This window comes from Corvus brachyrhynchos, unplaced genomic scaffold (assembly GCF_000691975.1).
Source record: "Corvus brachyrhynchos isolate BGI_N302 unplaced genomic scaffold, ASM69197v1 scaffold53, whole genome shotgun sequence".
In the NCBI taxonomy this organism is placed as follows: Eukaryota; Metazoa; Chordata; class Aves; order Passeriformes; family Corvidae; genus Corvus; species Corvus brachyrhynchos.
Window position 1 is genome coordinate 1,699,931 of NW_008237681.1, and position 11,472 is coordinate 1,711,402.

The 11,472-nt window shown below is 41.0% G+C and overlaps 1 long non-coding RNA gene across 1 annotated transcript; it reads left to right on the top strand.

The window, feature by feature from the left end:
- The first annotated feature begins 5,416 nt into the window (after positions 1–5,416).
- Positions 5,417–10,794, top strand: LOC108446191. The gene is made up of 3 exons (XR_001861312.1): positions 5,417–6,450; positions 7,029–7,102; positions 10,686–10,794. It is a non-coding gene; the product is annotated as an uncharacterized LOC108446191 (long non-coding RNA).
- The last annotated feature ends 678 nt before the right edge of the window (positions 10,795–11,472 follow it).

Consider the following 11,472-nt stretch of genomic DNA (forward strand, 5'->3'; position numbering starts at 1 on the left):
AACTCAGCTTATATAAGCAAAAGAGTTCCATTACAAAACAGCCTCTTTGCAAGAGTTCAGTTTTACATATAGAAACATAAGAATGAGTTTGGTCTGGGCACCTGATGGCCCATCCTGATCAAGTAAAATCTTTCAAGGCCATGAATTAATCTGCTACTAGGTTTCTCCTATAAGCTCTCTAGGGGTTGACAATACAGGGTATGACTGGCAGTTTTCTAGTACAGAAGACAGAGGAAGTGTAGATAATGTTTGCAAGGGAGTTCCCTTGGGACTGTAGATGGCCACATTAAATTAAATAAGCTATGATGGCAAAAGGTTGGAAGTTCTGCCCTTTTATTTTCTAGCTTTTTGCCAGCATGGGTTTTTCAACTCTGAGCCAGCACAGCTACACCAGGAAAGCCTTTCAGAGGAACCCAGATGCATTTTCTTAGCCTGTGTAGATAAGACATCAGAGTAAGGCTTGCAATATTTTGATTGCAGTACAGCAATCTGAAAGTTCACAAGGTGAGAAGCACTTCTCACCAAGAATATACATTGCAAACTGTATTTAGAAATAACATTTTTAATTAAAAACAACAGTTCTGATCCTGTTGGCAGTAGCTATGGGGCATAAATGAGGATATATAATCTGACAGGAGATGTTTGGAATCTTGATGCAAGAGACTGCAAACCAGTCTCAAGCCTGCTTGAATAATCAAATTAAGAACTTCCCTTCTTAGGCATACATTTCTGAAGTGGCACGTGCAGGTCTGGCACAGAGCACTCATTATTGCCGATAACAGCTGACATCAAAGGCTGTTATGAAAATTTGTAAAGATGCAAATATAGACCCTTTGTGTAGATCCTGGCTGTAGTTTCACAATATACTATTTTTGGTGGCACAACCATCTTTAAAAGTTCTAGTTCCTTCTGGTTCCCAGAGCTTGTTCCTGTCTTTGTGCTGCAGTTATCTCTCTGCTGTGTTGCTACATTGCTTTAGGAACCAGGAGAAAAACAAACCAAACACTTTTATTTTTAGTTGGGATTATTTTACAGATCTGCTTTGCAGCACAGTGATGTGTGGCAAATTGCTGCATGTAGGTGGCAATACATCATTAAGATGTGTATTGGGAGTGGGATTGAATGTGGATGGGATCACCTTCCACCAGCTTTGTGATGGAGGCAGGGTCTTGTGGGACTGCACAGTATTGGGGAAAGTCTGCCACTGCAAGTCCCACCATAATCTCCTTGGCTCTAGGGCTTGCAACCCCAGCCCTGGAAACCTGCATAGGGGTGCCTTGCTTGGCCATCCCCAGCTGCAACCCCATTCTATCCAATCTGAGAAAATGGACCTCGGATCCATTGCTTTTTTATGCTCTTTCTGTGAATTCAAGGACCCATGGGCTGCCAGGCCCTTCCCAGTATAGCTCCTCCTTCTTTTGGGCTCACAGCATCACCTCCAATGGAAGCAGTGGCACTCCTGCTATGGGCACTGTACAGTCATCACTGCCTTGTGAGGTTGCAGCCCAGCTTTGGGCATTGCCTGCCCTGAACGTACTGCACAGAGCCTCACACTGTAAAAAACAGAGGACCTGTTTGGGATTTGAGGCAGAGACTCATGCAATGTAGGACTGGACCAGCCCATGGCCGGGGCTTGCATCTCTTGTAGTGACCAGTGGAAAGTAAGGGACCAGGACAGGAATTTCTTCCCTATTCACTGAGGCATGTGGCTCATCATGTTCCTATGCTCCAGGGAATTTTGAATAGGAGGCAGTGGGGTATCTCTCTGGTGCAATGCAACACCAGAAGAAGGGACAATTCTTGGGGAAAGTCCCAGTCACTTATCCCACACACCCCAGCCAGTGCAGGGGGGCAAGGAGACTTCAGGATCAGGCTGTTCCACCAATGCCACTGAGCAAAACACAAGTGATACAACCTCAGCCCTTGCTCCCCCACACAGCCCCTTTGATGAAGGGACCTTTGTTTGCTCACCCTCCCAACACTTGGATGCTCACCTGGTGACTTCACTGCCCTGGTACTCAAGTACCTGGCAGCAGGCATGCCTCCTCTGGCCTGTATCCCAAGAAAGGGCTATCCAGACCTCCCTGTGCATCAGGCAGGCAGCTCCAGAAGGAAAAGACATTATACATCCTTGACAGTGTGACTGCAACTTATTTTAATGCTGTTGGTTTGTCTCGTTACTTGTCATAGCATGGTGAAAACTAGAAAGCAAGATGAGTGCAGTAAGTAAAGGCAGTAAAGCAGCATCTTGCACATTGAACTTGCTTCCTCATTGATCTTAGTGCATCTTGCCTTGCCAAAACTAAAGCAAAACACAGTGCTGAGTGGCTCTGAATGAGCTACCAGCGTTTTTGCCTCTACAGAGATTTTAATCTCTAATGGGACATGCAGCATTAGGAAGGGGTAATGTAAGTGGCCCCCAGTTTAAAGGCATTTTTGGTTCTTTTTTCATCGCTCACTCCAGCAGTGTTCACCAGTGGAACAACTGGGTCTGCTGCTCTCATTCAATGTCACCATCTTTATTGAGTATTCGTCTCACTTCTGTCACTGTAAATTAGAGGCCAGTTTATTCCATTCAGCTTCCTATGCCTGATTCAGAAAAGCTACAAGAGTCACAGAGAAATCTGAAGCTCTTGTAGCTCCTTTGGAGTGTGTCACCATAAATCACCCCAGCTAAAAGGCCATATGGCACTTTGTGCTACACTCTCTCAGTTAATAAAACGCGTTAGATCTTAATGCCTTGGGGCAAAAGGATGAGTCTAATGGATCATGTTTTATCTATTTCAAGACACCAGGTAAACTGATAGTTCTGCATTAATGATGATTCCTCTAACTTAGTTCACACTAAAGAGCCACTGAAGAAATAGTTACGATATTTTTCATGGTTGTTCAGCGCCTTCAGCCTCTGCCTCAAAAATGCACAAGAAAGGAGGACAGTAAGTTAAAAATCACAACATTTTGCAAATGCATAAGCAGACATGTCCCACGCATATTTACAAACCTCAGAGGAGTACTTCCCTTGGGGTTTTTTGGGCTTTCACATTCACCTTTTCTAGCTATCCTTGCAAGAGGTAGAAAAGTTATTTCATTGAGAAGATCAAAAGAGGACCAAAATCTCCATTTAATCACAGGACTTGAAATATCAGTACTAACTGATAACTTCTAAACTCATCAATTAATACTAGAGGTAAAAATTGCAAGGTAACACAAATAATTTCTACATTTTCATTCTGAAAGGCTATCAGGGCAGACCTCATTTCTGTTGGATGTCATGGTTTAGTATACCACTACAGATGCTATAAAAATATAAAAGAAAGCTGTTGACAATTTAAAAGATTCTCCTAAAAGAGATAGAAAATGTTATTTTTGGCATCATTTAAGGAGCTCTCTAGAAAGGCAGTCCAGTGTACAGAAGTGTTCACAGATAAGATTTCTCTTTTTATACTTTATACACTTTTTATACTTTGCACAAAAGACAAAGTGAATATTAATGTATGTTCTCCTGACAGGTTTAAACAATTTCTTATAGCAATAAGCTCATTTTATCCCTGAACTGTTAACCAAAATAAGTGACAGAGAACAATTAAACCATTCATCTCAATTTAGGATCCTAATGCACACCCATGGTTAGAAGAACCCAAGTGCTTAATTTTCATCAGCACTCATTTTTAAATGGTTTAATGCTCCCTCAAGTGCTAAAATATGAATCTTCACACTTGTGAGTCACTGATGTAACTAAACTGTGACTTTGGCATCAGAGAGTTTCCTGGGAGTAATGCAAGCTGGGGCCATGAAAACATCTGAGTCACGATTTCCGGGGTAATTCTAGCCCACCTTTGTCAAAACTGAACAAACTCCCACGTTCTCCCTCTTTGCCTCACCAGCAACCCCCAGCAGCTCCCTTTGGTGGTGACTGGGTGGTTCACAACTCGATTTTGGGCTTTTTGTCAGAGTGAAAATTACTCACTGCTCCTGCCTCTTCTGACAGCATCAACACTGGCTTCCATAAAGGCGTTAAAATACATGTCTTCTTCAGATAGGCAAATTCCTCTTGACAGAACATCCTCAACCAGTGGATGTACAGGTGAGTGGGAATAGGAACAGGTACAGTTTTGCTTCAGGTCTTAGGCCTGATAGCTGTGAACACCTTGTGTCTCACACTCCCCCAGATAGATGTGTGATGTAAAGGGCTGTAGCTACAGCCTCAGCTGGACATTTTTAGAAGCAAATGTCTGTAAATAAGAAAAGGTGGAAGCCCTAAATCAGCACATAAAAAATATTGTCTCTGGTGTCAGTGTAATAAGCTAACGACTCATTTTCTCCCAGTAATAGGGAAGAAAATGAAAGGGTGTTTTGTCACATTGAAACAAACAATAAAAACATCTTTCTTCCATGCTCTTCAAATTTAGAAAAAAAACCCATCATCAGTAAAGTTGAAGGAAATGGCTTTCCTTTCTTTTGATTTTTCTCAAGTCTCAGTTTCTGGAGTCTTCTTGGATTACCTGGGTTAGCGAGACAGCTATCTAGGCTTTGTGGTGGGGTTTTTGTTTTCATTAGAGTTGTGGGAAACAAACCACAAGGAAGAAGGAGATAGGAAGTCTAGGTGCAAGAAGGTGGATATTGTCCTCCCAATGGCCCGTCAAACCTCATAACTGGGATGCAGCACATCCTTAGCTGTTCACACTTTCTCTAGAAAATTGTTTTTCTGGAACAACTGCTGTTAGCAGCAACTGGGACTGAAGCCCTAAGGTCCTGCCTGGCAGCAGACGAAACTGTGGTCCACAGCTTCCTTGGGAACCATGGCACTTCTGGCCCAGGAGGTATTACCAAGAGCAGACAACAGCACCCTATTTTCCCACTCCTTCCAGCAAATCACAAGTTCCTCAAGGGGTTACTCACCCAGATGGCTTCACTAGCTCTCGCTGGAAGTTTTCCTTTGGAAAGGTAGATTTGAAATGTTCACTCTCTGACTGGCACTCTTGTGTTCAGACTGTTTCTTGACAGAGCTGTGGCTGCAGCCTGGCAAAATAACATTCCTATCAAGTATGAAAATTAGGGAGGAAAATGCTTTTGAAATACCTTCTCCTCTCAACTGAAGATATGTAATTGTCATTAGCAATTGTAGAACTAGTCACTGTCTATGTTACATCAGTTATTTCTTCCATTTTTTCACACTTATATTAAATATATCTACTTACAAAAAGATAATGAGCCTAATCTCTCACACTTTCTGTCCAGAAAGTCGGGCATAGCACAATTACATTAGTATCAAATCTGTACAAATAATTGTGCTGTTCTGGTTATTAGCAATAGTTTTTTTCACCAGAGCCTGAAAATTATTTTTGCTGCTTTCAGGAATGAACCAGTACTTCAGCTTTCCTGAGGCTCTTCTGAAGGATTTAGCCCCAGTACTGTTGTTTTGGTTCAGGTTTTGCAGAATGGGTGACTAAAGAGACCAATCTAAAATTAGGGTCAGATAAGAGAGTTCACTATGAAAATAGTTCACAGAGTAATCTGCATCTGACAAAGAGTTACGTACAGTCTTGATGACTTCAGTTGCACCATGTATGGATACAGAGATCTGGTTTTTCCATATTAACCATAAGGACCAAAGAGTTCAACCAAACTTTCTCCAAGAGCAATTCCTGAAGGACACAGGTAAGCCTGTTAATTGACTGGTTTCTTGCTTGCACTGAGGTCTTCAATGGCCTAAATAAATCCCCTTCTTCCTTTCTAGGGATAGCACATAATTTTTTGGTTTTGGGGTTTTTTTGGTTGGGTTTTTTGATTTTTTTTAGTACTCAACTGCTTGCTTTAGGTCAGTCAATTAATTAAAAACACACAATAAACAAACCCACACAAACAACAGAATATCTAAAGGGAACAATTATTCTGGGAGACACCCTTAACATTTTCCATGGTCTGACATCTACACACTGGCTGGGCAAAGTACACAAGTAAATATTTTTTATTAATGCTGAACAAAATTGATGTCTAACATCAAAGCATTTATATCTCTGCAAGGGCTAGCCATACAGAATTGTACTTTGTGTTTTGATTGATGGCAAATTCTACAACAAATAACTTAATAGCACAATAAAATTGATTGCACAACTAAAATAAGGCCAAACGTTGCTTCTCTATAGGCTGCAAATGAAGTTAATCAGAATCTTCTGTGGACTTCAGGTGGGGCCCCGAATTTGCCAGAGAGTTAAAAATCTTTGGATGGAGATGTTGGCATTTGGCTACAATCAAAAGTGGTGCAGAAGACCTGGAGACCAGTGTCAGCAGCTTTATCTTACACCGGGTTGGCCATTTGCCTTTCAGACTAGGATGAGGTGGTCTCACAGAAAAATAAGAGGAAGCATTTATTCCACTGAACCTTTTCCCGTGTTTAGCACTGCGAACTGCATGAAAAATAAGCCTGCTTCCCGTGCTGCTGGTGGAAAAGTAAGTTATGCATGGTGTCTTGGCTGATGCTTGTATATAGCAGTGCCTCGTGTGGGACTGTACCACTGGTGCCTGCTCAGCCTCCCTTGAGAGTTACGTGCATTTAAATGGTCCTAACGTGGTTCTGAAAATAATATTTGAGGAGAATGATGTACTTATGTCTTCAGTTGCTTACTTGCTGGCAGTTGTTTGCAAGACTAGCTTAGTAAGGAAGTGGAATTTGAGTAGTTTTATTTGGGCAGTAATAACCCGCAGGACTTCTACCAGCCTCCTCTGTCTTCAGAGTCCTGTGCAAATACAGGCTGATTAATCACACTGATGAGCGCCCGATAGGCCATCGTGTTGGAAAAAGAGCGTTTTGTTCTGTAGGGGAAAAGGAAGAAAAAAGACAAAAACAAGGTAATGAGCCATTAAAAACGCAATATCCATTTACTCCCCCAGTGTCTAAATAGACTGAACCTTCAAATAACTTACAGGCACACCCAAATCTGCATACATTGGTGATTCAATGAGTTTTGTTCTCTCTCCCGATACCTTCAATCTCAGTTAATTTTTCTCATTGTCCTTACATTTCCTAGCATCTGAAAACGTCAAGGGTGTGGAGAAAAAAACCAGCCCAGGAATTCAACTTCTTTTCTACGTGGCTGTTAAGGTAATCACCGTGCTGTTGTTTCGAGAGGCGAGCCAGACGGGCTGGAACAATAGCAGCGTGTATAAACTTTCCCCATTCACCTCAAAGGCCTTCTGTTCTAACACCTCATTTAGATGGTTTAAATGCTAAAGCTGCCGTTTTGTTGTTGATTATCATATCAGAAACCTTCACCTAATGTATTTAATTAGTACAGCTACAAGCCCTGGCATGTCTTCGTGGAGGAGTAGGCTTCGAGTTTAAACTATCTAAAGACTGGAATCACAAGTCAAGTGCTCTTTAAGGCTGGTGGTCCACAGCTGGCTTTGTCAATGCTTGTAGTCTTTATTTTCTACTTTTTTTTTCATTCTTGTTCCATAGACATAATTTTGTTTTAGTCCATGTTGAATTTGTACCCACATAACGCTTATCATTAAAATCACAGCTGTATCCCTGCAAGAGGTAGTAGTTAACGCTTTCATACAATTCGGTGTGATGTACAATTTTGAAGAGTGAATTTCTTCCTCTCTCTTTCCTTCCAAAGACTCATTGTAATAGGCACTGCTAACTTCCTCCTCCGCATCTTGTTAGTGCTATTCGAGTTCAGTTAAAATGAGGCTTTATTGGCATGACAAGCTAAGCAAGTGTCACCAAAGTGTTAGGGAGAAAAGAATCATGCTGCTCTGAACATGAACCAATGGCAAGTGCTTCGTAATACAACCATCAAAAATAATACAAACACATCAAAATACAACCATCACTCAGAAAAAGGAGAGGTGACAAAGGAAAGATTCAGGAGCTGAGCCCTAGTCAGTCCCAGCTCTGTGGATTTGCTGGGAACCAGCCAGAGGCAGCTCTTTGTGAGTGCTGAGCTGTGCCTACCACTACTGGGATCTAAGGTGGCCAGGGGAAGGGATGTGTCTGAGCAAGGAAAATGCCAGACCTGAAACACCTGCACTGTGGTTTATGAATTCCCAAATTGCAGTCAAATGCCATCAATGCCAGTGTGCTACAAATACCTAGCTAAGGCAGTTTAGGAGACTGAAATTCATTAGCTGTCTTTAAATAAGCAGATGGACAGATAAGATCCTTACCACACTCAATTTGCCTGTCCTATAAGCACTTTCTTTCTGGATACCCTGACCATGTGCATTTCTAAAAACCAGCACGTCTAAGGTAGCATCTGGATGCTGTCTGAGAGAAACTACTTGTGATAATTCCAGGTTTTTACCACAATACCTTGCCCTTTTGGCCCCTTGCATCCCCAAATTGTTTAGTTTGCATTTAAATATGCACAGCACATTACCTCTACCTGCAAATGGCACTGTACTGAAATTCAAACAGAGCTCCTCTGGCTCAGAGAGTCCCTGCACTTCTCACTGCTGGAGAAAAGATGGATGTTTTGAGATGCGCCACTGCCACTGTTGGAGAGGGACAGTGGGCTTGGTGGACTTAGGTTTGAGCTGGCAAGATCATTCTTATATTTTGTGTCACAGTGACAAGCACAGGTGAACAGTCACTTCCTGCTGCAACTGAGTTCATTCACGTTTGCCTAATCCCAGTTTGACCATGCCAGCTGCTGCCTAGGCTGGAGTTTGAAACAATGGTTTAGCACAGCTTCTTAGGGTTGTGCTCCAGCATAAGGTTTCCCTCATCCACAGGTACTGTGGCCACCTGTTGTTAGCACTGGCCAGTTTATCTAGCGTAAACAGAAAGTAATTCTATTCAATCTAATTGTCAGCTTGTCTGTTGACCTTTGCTAACAGACAAACAAAATAGTGTCAGTTACCAAGAATATTTTTAGGAGAGAGAAGTGGAAGGGGGAGGAATGAAGTAGATTTATTAGGTTCTATACAGGGAACAGTAATCCCTCTGACGCTGTACATAACCAAATCTTCAAATACAAATGATCTTGTATGTAGCTGTTTTCTTACAGCAAAAGACTTCTTTGTGACTAGGTTATCTCATCTTTCTCTTCCCACAGGGACCATGTCAACCAACCCCAAAAGAAATAAACTAGATGTTGTCATGGTCTTATAGTGATCTTTTCCATTTTTCCAGCTCACAATGACAGACTCTGGCCTGGAGTTTAAGCAATGAAGCACACATGATTGATTTCACATGGCTGTGAAAGCTTGTAGCATGTGCCACTGACATGACTCTCCTTTGAACTGAGTAATGTGGTAGCTGCAGTGCTGAAATGATCTCTGCTGAACTCTTTTATTGTCCTCCTTGAAAATGTTCCTTCAAGCTCACCCTTATCTACCACCCAATTTTCTCTGCACTGTAAGATATATTTTTACCTACTGGACTTGAGAAGTAAAACATTTCAGTGGGAGCAGCTTACTGCACACACAAAGCAAATTCAGAAAAAGCCCAGACAAACCAAGAAACTTGGTTTGTTTAGTCAGCTGCTGTCATATAGGTTGTAGTTCACCTATGACAGCAGTTGTTGAGGAATAACCCAGGAGGATTTTTCTTAAGAAATGTATATGTTTTCAGTTAACTCTCACAGACCTTGAGAGTTAAAAAGGAGTGAGCCCTTTGAAGTAAGAGTTTAAACATGAGGTTTTTTTAGGATGGACCCAAAGTATGGTAAAACCATGCTTAGGCTAGTTCCTAGTCATTAACACATTAGGTACAAATTTCTAGTCCTCAGTTGTGTTGGGGACCATCTGTGTGAGTAATACCTTGTTTGACTAGAAGTGGTCCTTGGGTGACTCAGTATTCATCAGTATGACTAAGAGTTAGAGTCAGGTCCCCAAACACTGAGGAAAGAATTTCTTTATATGTCAGTTGTGTGCACAGCCTTCATTGAATTAAAGATCACCAATTGCTAGTCCTGCAACAAGAAGAGTTTCCGCTGTGTAGGTGATTTTTAAGGAATTGCTTCTCTCGTGGGGAATTGCCATTTCCCCATGCACTAACATATGGTTTTCTTAGACTAATCTGAGAAGAAAAGCTGGTCCAGAAAGATTCAGACTACCCCATTTGTTTATAACCTAAAAACAAAGCAGGAAGTATAGACCAGTATAAAGCATAGAAAAGGGATTTAAGGTACATCTTTTATGGTATAGAATGTAATTAAGAAGTAGTTAATTTTAGAGATATGGTTTGTTAAGGGAAGGAGTAAATCAGGGGAGGAGAAAGATCTTTACATCTCACATTTTTTAAATAATGACTTCTTGTAAAAGAGAGGAAAGGACTAAATTTACAAAGAAACAAAAGAGAAACTAGAGTGAGCAACAAGATGGGGAGGAAGGAGAGCTTTGTGGTTATGACACTCAACAAGGACCAGCTCAGTAGATCTTGCTTCACTTTCTTGATCTCCCAAAGGTTTCTCATCTTTGAGCAAGTCACATCTTTGTACTTCAATCCTGTTTTTATGTGAAACAGTGGAAAACTTCATTTGGGCTGAAATCTCTTCTGGGCTGGGCTTCTTCTTCACCCATGTGTACCTATTACACACAGCACAGTTATTTTACAAATAATACATTCTAACATCCTAAAATAGTTTTGTTGAACTTGTATGTGCTTTTGTAGAATTCTTGTTATAGACTGGCTTTTGATCACCCAGTAACAACCTGATGGTGTCATTTTTCCCAAGCCCTCAGTAAAAAGTCTCTCATGAAAGTGGAGAACTTCCACAGAAACAGATGAGGAAATACAGGAGGAAGTGCAATTACAAACACATCAGCAAACATATCCAGTTTTTGCAAGGTAGGTATCATTTCTTTTTTTCCTGCACCTCCTGGAGTAGTTTTTCTAGGTACCAATTAAGCATTATCATTATAAGAGCTGTAGCTCAGCCTTACAACACCTGTCAAGGTGTAGAAAGGGAAAGCAGCACCCTCCATTAGTGAACAGGTGGAACTGAAGCACAGGCTGAATTCAAACTCAAATTACCTGGGAACTTAGCAAAAAAACCCCAGGAATAAGTCTAACTCTCTTCAGTCTGTGCATTGCTTTACTCCCTAGAAGTCTACTTCAGCTCACCTAACTTTAGATGAAAAAACATAGATGCAGTAGAAACTCCCTGTGAATGATGGAAGGAGTAATTTACCCTAATATCTAAATCACCATCACTGGAGGAACATCCGTTTTTCCACTGAATATACAAAGAACCTCAATGAGATGTTTGAAATTATGTAAGTAATTTGCTATACCATTTAAATTTTTTGTTGCATGATTCTTTCTTCCTCAGAAACATTCTTTTCTACAGAGCAGTGTTGTTAAATGCCACAATTTTGACTTAGACATTGATGGTATTATTTTTATTTTGATAGTTTAAATAGCTGTTACAATTAGATAATTTGTCAAATCCCAGACAAGAGATATTCTGAACTCAGGATGCTAGACAAGTGAAGGAAAAGACCTTGAAATACTTGATTTTT